General features: G+C 45.3%; 1 long non-coding RNA gene across 1 annotated transcript in view; it reads right to left on the bottom strand.

Moving 5' to 3' along the window:
- The window catches only part of LOC143808550 (uncharacterized), a 1,160,439-nt gene that overhangs the window by 814,362 nt on the left and 328,474 nt on the right, over nt 1-17,603 (bottom strand). The gene's annotated exons all lie outside the window — the stretch shown is intronic.

Here is a 17,603-nt window from a genome sequence, read left to right as displayed (position 1 = left end):
GCAGCAAGCAGCTAGATGCACTTACCGAATAAGTGAGTTTCCTACTGCAGAACGAGGCAGATTCCGGGCTCGGTCTCTGTTCTCCACCACTGGATACGACATTACTGGACATTCAGCAGCTAGACACACTCACTGAATAAGTGAGTTTCCTACTGCAGAACGAGGCAGATTCCAGACTTGGTCTCTGTTCTCCACCCCTGGATGTACCATTACTGGACATTCAGCAGCAAGCAGCTAGATGCACTCACTGAATAAGTGAGTTTCCTACTGCAGAACGAGGCAGATTCCAGACTTGGTCTCTGTTCTCCACCCCTGGATGTACCATTACTGGACATTCAGCAGCAAGCAGCTAGATGCACTTACTGAATAAGTGAGTTTCCTACTGCAGAACGAGGCAGATTCCGGGCTCGGTCTCTGTTCTCCACCCCTGGATACGACATTACTGGACATTCAGCAGCAAGCAGCTAGATGCACTTACCGAATAAGTGAGTTTCCTACTGCAGAACGAGGCAGATTCCGGGCTCGGTCTCTGTTCTCCACCACTGGATACGACATTACTGGACATTCAGCAGCTAGACACACTCACTGAATAAGTGAGTTTCCTACTGCAGAACGAGGCAGATTCCAGACTTGGTCTCTGTTCTCCACCCCTGGATGTACCATTACTGGACATTCAGCAGCAAGCAGCTAGATGCACTCACTGAATAAGTGAGTTTCCTACTGCAGAACGAGGCAGATTCCGGGCTCGGTCTCTGTTCTCCACCACTGGATACGACATTACTGGACATTCAGCAGCTAGATGCACTCACTGAATAAGTGAGTTTCCTACTGCAGAACGAGGCAGATTCCAGACTTGGTCTCTGTTCTCCACCCCTGGATGTACCATTACTGGACATTCAGCAGCAAGCAGCTAGATGCACTTACTGAATAAGTGAGTTTCCTACTGCAGAACGAGGCAGATTCCGGGCTCGGTCTCTGTTCTCCACCCCTGGATACGACATTACTGGACATTCAGCAGCAAGCAGCTAGATGCACTTACCGAATAAGTGAGTTTCCTACTGCAGAACGAGGCAGATTCCGGGCTCGGTCTCTGTTCTCCACCACTGGATACGACATTACTGGACATTCAGCAGCTAGACACACTCACTGAATAAGTGAGTTTCCTACTGCAGAACGAGGCAGATTCCAGACTTGGTCTCTGTTCTCCACCCCTGGATGTACCATTGCTGGACATTCAGCAGCAAGCAGCTAGATGCACTCACTGAATAAGTGAGTTTCCTACTGCAGAACGAGGCAGATTCCAGACTTGGTCTCTGTTCTCCACCCCTGGATGTACCATTACTGGACATTCAGCAGCAAGCAGCTAGATGCACTTACTGAATAAGTGAGTTTCCTACTGCAGAACGAGGCAGATTCCAGGCTCGGTCTCTGTTCTCCACCCCTGGATACGACATTACTGGACATTCAGCAGCAAGCAGCTAGATGCACTTACCGAATAAGTGAGTTTCCTACTGCAGAACGAGGCAGATTCCGGGCTCGGTCTCTGTTCTCCACCACTGGATACGACATTACTGGACATTCAGCAGCTAGACACACTCACTGAATAAGTGAGTTTCCTACTGCAGAACGAGGCAGATTCCAGACTTGGTCTCTGTTCTCCACCCCTGGATGTACCATTACTGGACATTCAGCAGCAAGCAGCTAGATGCACTCACTGAATAAGTGAGTTTCCTACTGCAGAACGAGGCAGATTCCAGACTTGGTCTCTGTTCTCCACCCCTGGATGTACCATTACTGGACATTCAGCAGCAAGCAGCTAGATGCACTTACCGAATAAGTGAGTTTCCTACTGCAGAACGAGGCAGATTCCGGGCTCGGTCTCTGTTCTCCACCACTGGATACGACATTACTGGACATTCAGCAGCTAGACACACTCACTGAATAAGTGAGTTTCCTACTGCAGAACGAGGCAGATTCCAGACTTGGTCTCTGTTCTCCACCCCTGGATGTACCATTACTGGACATTCAGCAGCAAGCAGCTAGATGCACTCACTGAATAAGTGAGTTTCCTACTGCAGAACGAGGCAGATTCCAGACTTGGTCTCTGTCCTCCACCCCTGGATGTACCATTACTGGACATTCAGCAGCAAGCAGCTAGATGCACTTACTGAATAAGTGAGTTTCCTACTGCAGAACGAGGCAGATTCCGGGCTCGGTCTCTGTTCTCCACCACTGGATACGACATTACTGGACATATGGGCAGCACGGTGGCGCAGTGGTTAGCACAGCAGCCTTGCAGCGCTGGAGTCCTGGGTTCAAACCCCACCAAGGACATCTGCAAAGAGTTTGTATGTTCTCTCCGTGTTTGCGTGGGTTTCCTCCGGGTTCTCCGGTTTCCTCCCACATTCCAAAGACATACTGATAGGGAATTTAGATTGTGAGCGCTATATAAAAATAAAGATTATTATCATCAGGGCCACATTTTAAACGTTTATTGCCTTGGCTTCTATGAGAACTTTTACATTAAACATCCAGAATAAAGTTACTAAAGAAGTTAGTGAATAATATGTAGCAGTGTATCTGAGCCTCTATGGATCTTTATAACACAGATTATACATTGCATTGTGAGGAAGGATTATTTCGTATAGTCATTGAACACCTGGCTGCTTATAAGCATATTTCCTTACAAAGATGTAAATTGGGGTACATTTGTGTTGTTTTAAAAAATGAAGATGATTAAAGAAGATTTAAAAGTGACACACAAAATGTGGAACTGGTTGTATATCAGTCTAGGTGGCATTATATACTTCAGTGTTGCTAGAACATAAATTGCACAGTATTCAAAGAGTAACTGTCATTTTAATTTTAAGTTTGTTAATCAAGAATACTAATGAAAATGCAATATATATTATCAGAGAATTGTGCTTCTTCCTCTGGACTAACCTTTCATTCTCAATTCAATCAAAATTCTATCAAATCTGTATTCAGTTGTAAAGGGGTGGCAAATGGAAGATGCATTCAGTCAACATTGCACAGCACCTGCAAGTAAATGCCACCATCTGCTGGCTGCACTGTATAGGCAGGAACTGAAGGACGGAGAGTGTGTTCCCTAGATGAAATAATTTGAGGGGGACACCGGGTCAAGTGACATCTGTGACACAGTTGCTAAATATAAAAGGCCAGGACCGTGAAGCACAAGTCAGGGCAATAGGATGGGCTCGTGGAAGATATTGTGCTCATTGTACCTTAGAGCGGTCTGATCCTGGGGACGTCTCGACTATGTAGTTCAAGCACCAAAGACTGTCTTTTTAGGTAAAGCATTGAAGACCGACTTCGCAGATCAAGCCATAAAAGTCAGATGTTGATCGGTGGCCAGAGAAAAACACCTGTCATTCCTAAAAGAAGACTCTGAGTGAACTGAGATGTTACTTCCAGTTTAGACATATGGTACAGGTTGTGAGCAGGGGGTTATAACTCTGGAACGCTTCAACGGATCCTGATGATTCTGAAATTGTTTTCTTGTGACATATTGTACGTCATGATAGTGGTAAAATTTATTTGATATTACCTGCGTTTATTTGTGAACAAACGGAAATGTGGCGAACATTTTGAAAATTTAGCAATTTTCCAACTTTGAATTTTTCTATCCTTAAATCACAGAGGTATGTTACACAAAATACTTAATAAGTAACATTTCCCACATGTCTACTTTACATCAGCACAATTTTGGAACCAACATTTTTTTTGTTTGTTAGGGAGTTATAAGGGTTAAAAGGTGACCAGCAATTTCTCATTTTTTCAACACCATTTTTTTAGGGACCACGTCACATTTGAAGTCACTTTGAGGGGTCTTTATCATAGAAAATACCCAAGTGTGACACCATTCTAAAAACTGCACATCCCAAGCTACTCAAAACCACATTCAAGAAGTTTTTTTAACCCTTCAAGTGTTTCACAGGAATTTTTGGAATGTTTAAAAAAAATGAACATTTAACTTTTTTTCACAAAAAACTTACTTCAGCTCCAATTTGTTTTATTTTACCAAGGGTAACAGGAGAAATTGGACCCCAACAGTTGTTGTGCAACTTGTCCTGAATACGCTGATACCCCATATGTGGGGGTAAACCAAACCACAGTTTGGGCGAATGGCAGAACTCGGAAGGGAAGGAGCACCATTTGACTTTTCAATGCAAAATTAACTGGAATTGAGATGGGATGCAATGTCGCGTTTTGAGAGCCCCTGATGTGCCTAAACATTGAAAACCCCCCCAAGTGACACCATTTTGGAAAGTAGACCTCCTAAGGAACTTATCTAGATGTGTGGTGAGCACTTTGACCCACCAAGTGCTTCACAGAAGTTTATAATGTAGAACCGTAAAAATAAAAAATCACATTTTTTCACAAAAATCCTTTTGCCCCCAATTTTTTTTTTCCCAAGGGTAACAAAAGAAACAGGACCCTAAAAGTTGTTGTGCAATTTGTCCTGAGTACGCTGATACCCCATATGTGGGAGTAAACTTATCTAGATGTGTTGTGAAAACTTTGAACCTCCAAGTGTTTCACTACAGTTTATAACGCAGAGCCATGAAAATAAAAATTCTTTTTTTTTTCCACAAAAAATATTTTTTAGCCCCCAGTTTTGTATTTTCCTAAGGGTAACAGGAGAAACTGGACCCCAAAAGTTGTTGTCCAATTTGTCCTGAGTACGCTGATACCCCAATGTGGGGGAAACCACCATTTGGGCGCATGGCAGAGCTCGGAAGGGAAGGTGCGCAGTTTGGAATGCAGACTTAGATGGATTGGTCTGCAGGCATCACATTGTATTTTCAGAGCCCCTGATGTACCTAAACATTAGAAACCCCCACAAGTGACCCCATATTGGAAACTAGACCCCCCAAGGAACTTATCTAGATGTGTTGTGAGAACTTTGCACCCCCAAGTGTTTCACTAGAGTTTATAATGCAGAGCCGTGAAAATAAAAATTCTTTTTTTTTCCACAAAAATTATTTTTTAGCCCCCAGTTTTGTATTTTCCCAAGGGTAACAGGAGAAATTGGACCCCAAAAGTTGTCCAATTTGTCCTGAGTACGCTGATACCCCATATGTTGGGGTAAACCCCTGTTTGGGCGCACGGGTGAGATCGGAAAGGAAGGAGCACGGTTTTACTTTTTCAATGCAGAATTGGCTGGAATTGAGATCGGACGCCATTGGAGAGCCCCTGATGTGCCTAAACAGTGGAAACCCCCAATTCTAACTGAAACCCTATCCCAAACACACCCCTAACCCTAATCCCAACCATAACCCTAACCACACCCCTAACCCTAATCCCAACCCTAATACCAACCGTAAATGTAATCCAAACACTAACTTTAGCCCCAACCCTGACTTAAGCCCCAAACCTAACTCGAACCCTAACCCTAATTTTAGCCCCAACCCTAACCCCAACCCTAACTTTAGCCCCAACCCTAATCCTAACCCCAACCCTAACTTTAACCACAACCCTAACTCTAACTTTAGCCCCAACCCTAACTTTAGCTCCAACCCTAACCCTAATCGTAAAATGGAAATAAATACATTTTTTAAAAATTTATTATTTTTCCCTAACTAAGGCGGTGATGAAGGGGTGTTTGATTTACTTTCATAGCGGGGTTTTTAGAGGATTTTTATGATTGGCAGCCGTCACACACTAAAAGACGCTTTTTATTGCAAAAAATAGTTTTTGCGTCTCCACATTTTGAGAACTATAATTTTTCCATATTTTGGTCCACAGAGTCATTTGAGGTCGTGTTTTTTTGTGGGACGAATTGGCGCTTTTATTGGTAACATTTTCGGGCACGTGACATTTTTTGATCGCTTTTTTTTCTGATTTTTGTGAGGTAGAATTAACAAAAACGAGCTATTCATGAATTTCTTTTGGGGAGGCGTTTATACCGTTCCGCGTTTGGTAAAATTAATAAAGCAGTTTTATTCTTCAGATCAGTATGATTACAGCGATACTTCATTTATATTATTTTTTATGTTTTGGCGCTTTTATACGATAAAAACTATTTTATATAAAAAATAATTATTTTTGCATCGCTTTATTCTGAGGACTATAACTTTTTTATTTTTTTCGTTGATGATGCTGTGTGGTGGCTCATTTTTTGTGGGACAAGATGACGTTTTCAGCGGTACCATGGTTATTTATATCTGTCTTTTTGGTCGCGTGTTATTCCACTTTTAGTTTGGCGGTATGATAATAAAGCGTCGTTTTTTTTATCGGTGTTCACTGAAGCGGTTAACTAGTGGGACAGTTTTATAGGTCAGGTCGTTACAGACGCGGCGATACTAAATATGTGTACTTTCTTTTTTTTAATTCAGATAAATAAATGTATTTATCGGAACAATATATATATATTTTTTTCCTTATTTAGGGATTTTTTTTTTACACATGTAAATATATATATTATTATACTTTTTTACATTGCCCCAGGGGGGGCATTATGCTATAGTGTCAGATTGCAGATCTGACACTTTGCAGTGCACTGTGTCAGATCAGCGATCACACAGGCACTGCAGGAGGCTTGCAGGCGCCTGCTCTGAGGTGGAGGAGGTAGGAGACCCTCGGAGCAACACGATCACATTGCGTTGCTCCGAGGGTCTCAGGGAAGCACGCAGGGAGCCCCTCCCTGTGCGCTGCTTCCCTGTGCCGCCGGAACGCTGCGATCATCTTTGCTCGCAGTGTGCTGGGGGTTAATGTGCCAAGAGAGGTCCCTGACCGCTCCAGGATCATAGTGCCGGATGTCAGCTGAGATAGTCAGCTGACACCCGGCCCTGATCGGTTGCGCTCCCCCCGTGAGGGCGGCTGATCAGTGATGACATACTATCCCATCGATGGTCATACGGGCCCATACCACCTCGACGGAATAGTACGTCATATGTCAGAAAGGGGTTAATCACTGGTGTTTGTGCAGTGTGGCGGTCATTGTTGCTGTGGTGTTGTGCTTGTGGGGTGTTGTGCCCTGAAGTCATGGGGACTCAGCCTCGCAGCATGGGTGCTGTAAGGCACCAGGGCGCCCACCATGGTGATATATCGTCGCTGCGATGATGGTTTGAACACCATGCTGCACTTTATAGTTTAGGGACCAACTGAGAGGTTCACTGTGACATGGTAGTGGGCTTCATAAAGTCTGATCAGAGTGTTAAACTAAGAACCTCATGTTCAGTTTTGTAAATCTATGCCTAGCGTAATTAAATCAATGTATGATTTTTGGATGTGTGGTCTATGTCTTTTTTTTCTACAGTTTTGGCACTCACATATTTAGGACTTGCGACCTAGTAGGAAATATTGGTGAACTCTATCCGTTAGGGCCAGTGTAACATTCAAAGGTGCTTAAAGAGAATACAATGGTGACAGGGCTAGTATTGAGAGTGACACACATTAACCTCTTCATGACATACTGCAGGAGCCTGCCATGTACAGTGGGTACAGAAAGTATTCGGACCCCTTTTCAATTTTTCACTCTTTCTTTCATTGCAGCCATTTGGTAAATTCAAAAAGTTATTTTTTTTCTCATTAATGTACACTCTGCACGCCATCTTAATGGAAAAAAAACATAAATGTAGAAATTTTTGCAAATTTATTAAAAAAGAAAAACCGAAGTATCACATGGTCATAAGTGTTCAGACCTTTTGCTCAGACACTCATATTTAAAGAAGTTGTCCACTACTATAACCTTTTTTTTTTCATAAATCTTGCTATTATGTGCCACTGAAAACATCTACTGTGTTTATTTTAGCAATATAACCTTTTATCATGCTGTAACAGCACATCTTTAGTGCTGGATTCAGCTCTCATGGGGTTAATCGACAACTTCCTTTCTCCTGAGTTATTGTGCTCTAATACTACAAGTTCCATGATGCATTGCACTGCCTGTAACTGCACCTGGCACACCCACTCCAAAACACACCCCAACCCCTCCCTCCTCTCCACCCTCTATCCACAAAAAGATTTGTGATGTCATTTCTGTCCAACCTCCTCTTTTACATTTGTCCAACCCACACTCCATTACACACAGATAGAGGGATAGATACAGGGCCGAACTGGGACTAAAATTCAGCCCTGGCATTTGAAGTCACACAGGCCCACTTGTCACTTGGTGACTGTATAATATCTTTGTACACTTGTAGGTTACAGGAAGTGAGGGGAGTGTAACACGACTATATAACATATAATCACAGCTGTATCCAGCATTACAGCACAGTCCCCGTAGAATGTAATACAGCACAGCCCCCATAGACTATAATACAGCACTGCCCCATAGAATGTAATACAGCACAGCCCCCATAGAATGTAATGCAGCCAGTCCCCATAGAATGTAATGCAGCCAGTCCCCATAGAATGTAATGCAGCACAGCTCCCATAGAATGTAATGCAGCACTGCCCCATAGAATGTAATGCAGCACTGCCCCATAGAATGTAATGCAGCCAGCCCCCATAGAATGTAATACAGCACAGCCCCCATAGAATGTAATGCAGCACAGCCCCCATAGAATGTAATACAGCACAGCCCCCATAGAATGTAATACAGTTCAGTCCCCATAGAATGTAATGCAGACAGTCCCCATAGAATGTAATGCAGCCAGTCCCCATAGAATGTAATGCAGCACAGCTCCCATAGAATGTAATGCAGCCAGTCCCCATAGAATGTAATGCAGCACAGCCCCATAGAATGTAATGCAGCACTGCCCCATAGAATTTAATGCAGCCAGCCCCCATAGAATGTAATACAGCACAGCCCCATAGAATGTAATGCAGCACAGCCCCCATAGAATGTAATACAGCACAGCCCCCATAGAATGTAATACAGCTCAGTCCCCATAGAATGTAATACAGTCAGCCCCCATAGAACATAATGCAGCCAGTCCCCATAGAATGTAATACAGCACAGCCCCCATAGAATGTAATACAGCACAGCCCCATATAATGTAATACAGCACAGCCCCCATAGAATGTAATGCAGCACAGCCCCCATAGAATGTAATGCAGCCAGTCCCCATAGAATGTAATGCAGCCCAGCCCCATAGAATGTAATACAGCACAGCCCCATAGAATGTAATACAGCACAGCCCCCATAGAATGTAATACAGCAGAGCCCCCATAGAATGCAATGCTGCACTGCCCCATAGAATGTAATACAGCACAGCCCCATAGAATGTAATACAGCACAGCCCCATAGAATGTAATACAGCACAGCCCCTTAGAATGCAATGCAGCACTGCCCCATAGAATGTAATACAGCACAGCCCCCATAGAATGCAATACAGCACAGCCCCATAGAATGTAATGCAGCACTGCCCCATAGAATGTAATGCAGCACTACCCCATAGAATGTAATACAGCACAGCCCCCATAGAATGTAATGCAGCACAGCCCCCATAGAATGTAATACAGCACAGCCCCCATAGAATGTAATGCAGCCAGCCCCATAGAATGTAATGCAGCCCAGCCCCATAGAATGTAATACAGCACAGCCCCATAGAATGTAATACAGCACAGCCCCCATAGAATGTAATACAGCACAGCCCCATAGAATGTAATGCAGCACTGCCCCATAGAATGTAATACAGCACAGCCCCATAGAATGTAATACAGCACAGCCCCATAGAATGTAATGCAACACAGCCCCCATAGAATGTAATACAACACAGTCCCCATAGAATGTAATACAGCACAGCCCCCATAGAATGTAATGCAGCACTGCCCCATAGAATGTAATACAGCACAACCCCATAGAATGTAATACAGCACAGCCCCATAGAATGTAATACAGCACAGCCCCATAGAATGTAATGCAGCACAGCCCCATAGAATGTAATACAGCACAGCCCCATAGAATGTAATACAGCACAGCCCCATAAAATGTAATACAGCACAGCCCCATAGAATGTAATGCAACACAGCCCCCATAGAATGTAATACAACACAGTCCCCATAGAATGTAATACAGCACAGCCCCATAGAATGTAATGCAGCACTGCCCCATAGAATGTAATACAGCACAGCCCCATAGAATGTAATACAGCACAGCCCCATAGAATGTAATACAGCACAGCCCCATAGAATGTAATGCAGCACTGCCCCATAGAATGTAATACAGCACAGCACCCATAGAATGTAATACAGCACAGCCCCATAGAATGTAATACAGCACAGCCCCATAGAATGTAATGCAGCACAGCCCCCATAGAATGTATTGCAGCCAGCCCCCATAGAATGTAATGCAGCACAGCCCCCATAGAATGTAATAAAGCACAGCCCCATAGAATGTAATACAGCACAGCCCCATAGAATGTAATGCAGCACAGCCCCCATAGAATGTAATACAGCACAGCCCCATAGAATGTAATACAGCACAGCCCCATAGAATGTAATACAGCACAGCCCCATAGAATGTAATGCAGCACAGCCCCCATAGAATGTAATGCAACCAACCCCCATAGAATGTAATGCAGCACAGCTCCATAGAATGTAATGCAGCACAGCCCCCATAGAATGTAATACAACACAGTCCCCATAGAATGTAATACAGCACAGCCCCCATGGAATGTAATACAGCACAGCCCCATAGAATGTAATACAGCACAGCCCCCATAGAATGTAATGCAGCCCAGCCCCATAGAATCATGTAATGCAGCACTGCCCCATAGAATGTAATGCAGCCCAGCCCCATAGAATAATGTAATGCAGCACTGCCCCATAGAATGTAATACAGCACTGCCCCATAGAATGTAATGCAGCCCAGCCCCATAGAATCATGTAATGCAGCACAGCCCCATAGAATGTAATGCAGCCCAGCCCCATAGCATCATGTAGTGCAGCACTGCCCCATAGAATGTAATGCTCCCAGCCCCATAGAATCATGTAACGGCCCTGGATAGATAGATAGATAGATAGATAGATAGATAGATAGATAGATAGATAGATAGATACAGATATATCTATGTCTATTTCCATAGATATGTCCATATCCAAGTTTCTAAACCCCTTCACCCCTGGAGCTTTTTTGTTTTCGTTTATCGCTCCCCTTCTTTCCAGAGCCATAATTTTTCCATCTATATGGCCATGTGAGGGCTTATCTTTTGCGGGACAAGTTCTACCTTTGAACGACATCATTTGTTTTACCATGTCGTGTAACAGAAAATGTGAAAAAAATTCAAAGTGCAATGAAATGGCAAAAAAAGTGCAATCCCACACTTGTTTTTTGCTTGGCCTTTTTGCTAGGTTCCCTAAATGCTAAGGCTGTGTGCACACGTTGCGGATTTGACTGCAGATCCGCAGGGTTTTTTGCCGCACTGAATTGCATCAAATCCGCAGTGTAGTGCACAACCAATGTAAGTCTATGGGAGCCGCAGACTTGTTGTGCACATGCTGCGGAAAAAGACGCACCAAAACGCAGCTTTTTTTTCTCGCAGCATGTCACTTCTTTTGTGCGGAACTGCAGCGTTTCTGCACCTTTAGACTTTCATTGAGTTGGGCACATCCGCAGCAAAACCGCAGATGTAAAAAAGATCTGCAGTTTTGCTGCGGATGTGGGTCCGAGAAATGCTGCAGCTCGGGAGGATGGAAGTGTGTGGGCGGTGATGGTGTGCGTGTATGTGTGTGCGGGCGGGGTCTGCGGGCTGTTCGGATGTGTGCGGCGCTGTGCGGGACTGTTCAGGTGCGTGCGGGGTCTGTGGGCTGTTCGGATGTGTGCGGGGCTGTGCAGGGGGGTCTTTTGGGGTGTGTGTGCAGGCATCATCCGATGGGACTACAAGTACGCAGCATCCAATCTGCAGCTCATTAGGATGTAATCCGGACAGTGGACACACACCCTACGCTATCCATACATCTATCAATAGATATATCTATCCAAACACATCTACAGATAGATATATGAATAGATAGATAGATGTATGCATCTATAGATCTATCTATATGTAGATCTGTCTATCCATTTCATCTATCATCTATCTGTCTTTTTTTTTGTTCAATAATACATCTTTATTTACCTTTCAAAAACACACCAAAACGCCTAAAAACCGCGCAAAAACCGCAACAAAAGCGAATTAAAAAATGCATCAAAACCGTGCAAAAAACTGCATAAAAACGCATCAAAACTGAAAAAAAAACGCATCAAAACCGCACCATAATTGCATCAACACTGCACCAAAACTGCACCAAAAACTGCATCAAAACCGCACCAAAACCACACCAAGAACTGCATCAAAACAGCACCAAGAACTGCATCAATACCGCACCAAAAACTGCATCAAAACCACACCAAAACTGCAAAACTGCACCAGGTTTTGATGCAGTTTTTGGTGCAGTTTTGATGCAGTTTTTGGTGCAGTTTTGATGCCTTTTTTGGTGCGGTTTATGCGCGGTTTTAATGCCTTTTTGGAAATAAGTAAATAAACGGAAAATGTGCATGATTTGAATGGAAACATGCATGAAAAAACGGACTCCAAGGCCGGATTCATCATTTCACAGCTCAGTTTCATACGTTTTTTTGCCGGATCCGTCGCTGTGCGTTTTTTCGCCGGACAGAAAAAACATTCCTCTGTATGTGTTTTCCATCCGGCGGAAACAGCTTTTTTGACGGATCCGGCAAAAAACGGATGAAACGTGTGGCCATCAGGCGCAATCCGGCGCTAATACAACTCTATGAGAAAAAAACGGATCCGGCGGAAAAAAATGGATCCATTTTTTTCAAAACTCGCTGGATTGTGCCTCATGGCAAAAACCTGATATGTGAAAGCAGCCAAATATATGGATAGATACATCTATGTTTCTATAGATATATCTATCTATAAATATATCTATGGATAGATATATCCATAGATATATAATAGAAAGGCCGATGTTTCTAAGGCCTCTTTCACACTAGCGTTGTGCACTGCACGTCGCAATGCGTCGTTGTGGAGAAAAACGCATCCTGCAAAGTTGTCTGCAGGGTGCGTTTTTTCTCCACAGACTTTTATTAGCGACGCAGCATGACGGACCCTTACCGATGCTAGTGTGAAAGCAGCCTAAGGCTACTTTCACAGTTGCGTTTTTAGCAATCCGTCTTTTTGGGAAAAAAACGGATCCTGCAAATGTGCTCGAAGGATGCGTTTTTTACCCATAGACTTGTATTAGTGAGGGATGGCGACGGATGGCCACACGTCGCGTCCGTCGTGCAATGGATGCGTCGTATTTTGGCAGACCATTGGCACATCCCTCGCGTCTGCCATTTTCTACCGCGCATGCGCGGCCAAAACTCCGCCCCCTCCTCCCCGGACTTCAGAATGGGCAGCGGATGCGTTGAAAAACTGCTTCCGCTGCCCACGACGTGCACAAATTTCACAACGTGCGTCAGTACGTAGGCCCGACGCATAGCGATGGACCCGTAACGACGCAAGTGTGAAACAGGCCTTAATGAGCGTTTAATTTAATAAAAAAACTGAAAAAAACGGCGTGGGCTCCCGCACAGTTTTCTGCGCCAGAGGGGGAAAGCCGACGGCCGGGGGCCAATATTTGTAGCTTGCTATGAATATCAGCCCGCAGCTGTCTGCGTAGCCTTTACTAGCTATTAAAATAGGGGGACCCCCCCAAAAAAAATGACGTGGGGTCCCCATATATTTTATAGCCAGAAAGGCTACGCAGACAGCTGTGGGCTGATATTCATAGCCTAGAGAGGGGCCATGGATATTGGGCCCCCCCCCGGCTACAAATACCAGTCCGCATCCGCCCCAGAAATGGCGCATCTGTAATATGCGCCAATTCTGGCACTTAGCCCCTCTCTTCCCACTCCCGTGTCATGGTGGGATATGAGGTAATAAGGGGTTAATGTCACCTTGCTATTGTAAGGTGACATTAAGCCGGGTTAATAACGGAGAGGCGTCGATAAGACGCTTGTTCGTTATTAATCCAATACTAATAAACGGTTAATAAAACACGCACACATTAGGAAAAAGTATTTTAATATTTTTCATTTAACCATACTTACCATACTTCAGCGCCTGCAAAAAACGTAAAATAATAAACCGTATACTACCTGTCCGCCGTAGTCCAATAACGAGTGTCCCACGACGATCTCCCCTATAGAACAGTGACATCGGGTGATGTCACTGCTCTATAGGACCTTCAGTGACACACTGACAGGAGACTGGCTCCTGCAGTGCATCACTGAGGTTACCTGAGTTCAAAGTCTTACTTTATGGCAATTGCTGCATGGGAAAATGTCTCATACAGCAATGCCATAAAGTGAGACTAGGGACTATTTTCTCACAGGGGTGTAGGAATACATTGTGGGGAATACATTGTGGAAGGATACCTTCCTCCCCTCATTGTGTTCCTGGAGCCCCTGGAGAGTGGTTGCATCAGCTGATGCTCCTGGTCTCCACGGGAGATCGTCGTGGGACACTCGTTTTAATTGGATTTCTGCGGATCAGGGAGTATATTGTTTGTTTATTATTTTAATATTTTTTACAGATGACACTGGCTTCAGGGATCAAAGTGACAAGTGATGGTAAGTATGTACTCTATGTTACATGTACTGTATGTACAGTATGTTGTATGAACTGTATGTATGTACTGTATGCGGCATGTCGCATGATGTCACATGTTGCATGTCGTCGCATGGCGCACGTTGTCGCATGGTGCATGTCGTCGCATGGTGCATGTCATCGCATGCTGCATGTTGTCGCATGCTGCATGTCGTCGCATGCTACATGTCGTTGCATGCTGCATGTCGTCGCATGCTGCATGTCGTCGCATGGCGCATGCTGCATGCCATCGCATGGCGCATGTCGTCGCATGACGCATATCGTCGCATGGCGCATGTTGTCGCATGCTGCATGTCGTCGCATGGCGCATGTTGTCGCATGGTGCATGTCGTCGCATGGCGCATGTTCTGTATGTGTGTATGTACTGTATATGTGTGTTTTTTTTTTTTTTTACATTCAACACATTAGCCGGATGATGGGAGTACTACTATCCCATCATTGGCTAATGTGTAACTCACTGTTAGTGTAGCAGGCAGAGCCCGATGGGACTTGTAGTTCCATCGGACAATGCCTGCACACAGAGAGAGAGACACACACACCCCCCAAAGACCCCCCCCAGCAGACCCAGCACATACCGGCGCCGGACCCCACATACCGGCGCCGGCACACAGAGCCCCCGCACCGGCGCCGGCACGCACATACCGGCCCCGGTACACAGAGCCCCCGCACCGGCACCGGCACGCACATACCGACGCCGGCACACAGAGCCCCCGCACCGGCACGCACATGCTGGCACACAAAGCCCCCGCACCGGCACGCACATACCGGCCCCGGTACACAGAGCCCCCGCACCGGCACCGGCACGCACATACCGACGCCGGCACACAGAGCCCCGCACCGGCGCGCAGACATCGCGCCGGGACAATCATCCCTGCCTAGCCCTGCCCGCCCCCAGCACAGGCCTGCAGCCCCCCTGCCCCGCCCACAGCCCCGCCCACAGCCCAGTCACTCTTGATGAGTGACTGCTCTGACTGTGCGGCTGGGACACGCCTGCTGCTGACGTCACGTCAATTTCCAGAGTCTGGAAATTGACGTGACATCGGCGGAAATGAGCGGCGGCTGAAGCCTGGGGGTCACGTGACCCAGACTCAGCCACCAGCATAGCGCCGCTCACAGGTGAAAACGGATAAGGAAGGTATTTACACAATTCATCATGGGCCCCGGGGGGATACATAGGGGGATAATTGAAAGTAGTGGACAACCCCTTTAAGTCAGATGCTGTCCATTTCCTTGTGATCCTTGAGATGATCCTTGAGAAGAGCTGTGTTTAAATAAACTGATACGACTCAATTTGTGAGACCAAATGAGAATCATGAGGTCAAAGGAACTGGCCAAGGAGCTCAGAGATAGAATTGTGGCAAGTCACAGATCTGACCAAGGTTACAAAAGAATTTCTGCAGTACTCAAAGCTAGTGTTGAGCATTCCGATACCGCAAGTATCGGGTATCGGCCGATACTTAGCGGTATCGGAATTCCGATACCGAGATCCGATACTTGCCGCGTATCGGATACCGGAATCGGAAGTTCCCAGGATTCAAACTGCACAAATTTGTACGAAATCAGCCAATGAGAATGATTCCAAGTGTGGGCACATCCTGTTCAGCATGGAGGGCCTGAAACTACTGGCAAGGCTGTGATTGGCTGCTGAAATGATGTCATGATGCAGTTTAAAAGTCGCTGGCGCCATTTTGCGCTCACTCTGCTGTGAATTCAGTTAGTGACAGGACGCTGTTTGCTGACTGAGGGCCAGTTTAGAGATAGCGATTTGCTTCTTTGTGCTTTTCCAAGGCTAATTTAGCAACCGCTGTGTTCACCTACTAATCACCTTGCTTTTGCCTTGTAGCGCTGTTTTCACAGCGATCTGCAAGGTCTGTGTGTGTGTGTGTGTGAGTGCAGCCCACTCTCTAGTCTGAGTGCAGCCATAGGCCATCCATAGCTGGTTGTATTCAGTTCAGGGAGGGTGGTTCATTGCCTCATACTGTTCTTTTTTGTTCTTTTTTTTTTTCAAGTAGTGTAGTCTGCTGCTCATTTTTTCAAAAAAATCCTATTAGTGTCTTTCCACCCGTATCCAGCTAACTTGTGGAAAAACACTACATAGGATAACGTAGAGGAAGGTTTTTGGGCCTTGCAGCGCCGTTTACGGCTGTCTGCACGGTCTCCGTGTGACTGCATCTCGCCCTGTAGTCTGTGAGCAGCCATAGCCTGGTTGTATCCAGCTCAGGGTTGTTCACTGCGTCATACCTTAAAATCAATTTTCCTTTTGTTTTAAGTAGTGCAGGCTGCTGCACATTTTTTCAAAAAATTCCTATTAGTGTCTTTCCACCCGTATCCAGCTAACTTGTGGAAAAACACTACATAGGATAACGTAGAGGAGGTTTTTTGGGCCTTGCAGCGCCGTTTACGGCTGTCTGCACGGTCTCCGTGTGACTGCAGCTCGCCCTGTAGTCTGTGAGCAGCCATAGCCTGGTTGTCTCCAGCTCAGGGTTCTTCACTGCGTCATACCGTCAAATCAATTTTCCTTTTGTTTTAAGTAGTGCAGGCTGCTGCACATTTTTTCAAAAAATTCCTATTAGGCCGGGGTCACACATGCGAGTTTTACGGACGTAAGAGCGCAGAAACTACATCCGTAAAACTCGCATAACATACGGCACAATTATTCTCAATGGGGCTGCTCCTATCAGCCGTATATTACGGATCCGTAATATACGGCTTTCTACGGCCGTGCAAAATCGCAGCATGCTGCGTTTGTCAGCGTGTTGCGCAAAAAAAATCGCCAATGAAAGTCTATGGGGGCGAGAAAAATACGGATTCCACACGGACCAGCAGTGTGACTTGCGAGAAATACGCAGCGGTGTTAGTGAAAAGTCGGTAATTCAATTGCCGGCTTTTCATTTCTCCTGCACAAACCCGACAGGATATGAGACATGGTTTACATACAGTAAACCATCTCATATCCCCTTTTTATTTGCATATTCCACACTACTAATGTTAGTAGTGTGTATGTGCAAAATTTCAGCGCTGTAGCTGCTAAAATAA

The sequence above is a fragment of the Ranitomeya variabilis genome, chromosome 2, assembly GCF_051348905.1.
Source record: "Ranitomeya variabilis isolate aRanVar5 chromosome 2, aRanVar5.hap1, whole genome shotgun sequence".
Taxonomy (NCBI): Eukaryota; Metazoa; Chordata; class Amphibia; order Anura; family Dendrobatidae; genus Ranitomeya; species Ranitomeya variabilis.
This window is presented reverse-complemented; position numbering and strand designations above follow the sequence as displayed.